Below are 1,657 nucleotides of genomic sequence, written 5' to 3'. Positions count from 1 at the left end.
ACCATCCATCTTGAGTAGAAGAAGAAGTGTTTCCGACAGAAGGAGGCGGGGTCACCGGGTACGAAGAGTTACATTTGAGCGACACAACAATGGCCGTCCAAATGTCGCGGCCTCCAAAACACAACCGTCCTTGAAACCTGTACATGTACACTTTGTCCTACCTTTGGTCAACTGTACATGTACACTTTGTCCTACCTCTGGTCAACTGTACATGTACACTTTGTCCTACCTCTGGTCACCTGTACATGTACACTTTGTCCTACCTTTGGTCACCTGTACATGTACACTTTGTCCTACCTTTGGTCACCTGTACATGTACACTTTGTCCTACCTCTGGTCACCTGTACATGTACACTTTGTCCTGCCTCTGGTCAACTGTACATGTACACTTTGTCCTACCTTTGGTCAACTGTACATGTACACTTTGTCCTACCTTTGGGCAACGGTTTGGAGAAAAATCCAAACAAGAATATGTTGTGAAATATTTTCGAAAGTTGTTAAGGCAAAAAAACAAAAACCAAACAAAAACAAAAAGAAACTGAACTAAACAACAACTAAAAAAAAACAAAGAAACCTAAAAAACAAAAAAAAGACAAAAACATTCGATAAAAATAGCCCACCAGACAGTTAGTGTTGGTATTTTCCCAAATTCCTTATTTTGACGAGAGCCTGATTTTACCGTGATGTCATACATATTGAAGGTTGTAGTAAAGAAAAAAAAAGACAAAATCAATAAAGCCCTTACTCAAATCCCAGGTTCTGAAATTAGAAATTCACAATTCATAAACGACAAAGGGAAGGAAGACAAGACAACAACAGCCACAACAAAAATAAACCGACCAATAAATATGCCCCTCAATGTAGCAACCACCCTACACATGGTCTACAAACCCTTTTTTCTTTTTGGTAAGTGTTTTACGGCGCTTGCAACTGCATAAGGTCATATGAGCGCGCGGGACACACCAAACATTTTCAATTGGTAGAACATTTTAAAAATTTTTTTACCCGAGTGGCGGCCGAAGTCTACTCTTATCGATTTTGGACCACCAAGGGATCTTTAACGTGCGCAACTTTCAGGCAGCAGAATAAGTCAGGAGCCCAGTGGAAGGGGCAAAGGAGGTGAGGGGACGGGGGAAGAAAGTGGAGACGAAAGCAGACGACAGAATATTGCAAGACAGAGGGAAAAAAGGAGAAAGGAGACAATTTGAGAGAAGAACATTTTTCCGTATTTTAGTAATAGTTTTACGGCAGTTACAACATATTAAGGTGTTCATATTAATGCCGAAGATAAGAAAAGTCAAAAGAGATAACAAACACCAAAAGGAGAAAAGATGAGGACAATAGATGTTTGATAGGAAAGAAGGAGCAAACCACACCAGAGCACCCGCCAACCACCCATGGTGCGAAGTAAGACAATAGAGCAGATTCTTTTCTAACAAAACAAGACATTTAGCTCACACGCATATGTGGGTTCCGTCCTCTCGTTGTATTAATATCTGGTTCACTCCACATGGGCAACAGATTACAGGAGCTGAGGAGAGAAGGAGCAATCATCATCATCATCATCATCATCATCATCATCATCATCATCATCATCATTATAATTCTTCTTCTTCTTCTTCTTCTTCTTCTTCTTCTTCTTCTTCTTCTTCTTCTT

Source organism: Aplysia californica, unplaced genomic scaffold (assembly GCF_000002075.1).
Source record: "Aplysia californica isolate F4 #8 unplaced genomic scaffold, AplCal3.0 scaffold00099, whole genome shotgun sequence".
Taxonomy (NCBI): domain Eukaryota; kingdom Metazoa; phylum Mollusca; class Gastropoda; order Aplysiida; family Aplysiidae; genus Aplysia; species Aplysia californica.
This window is presented reverse-complemented; position numbering follows the sequence as displayed.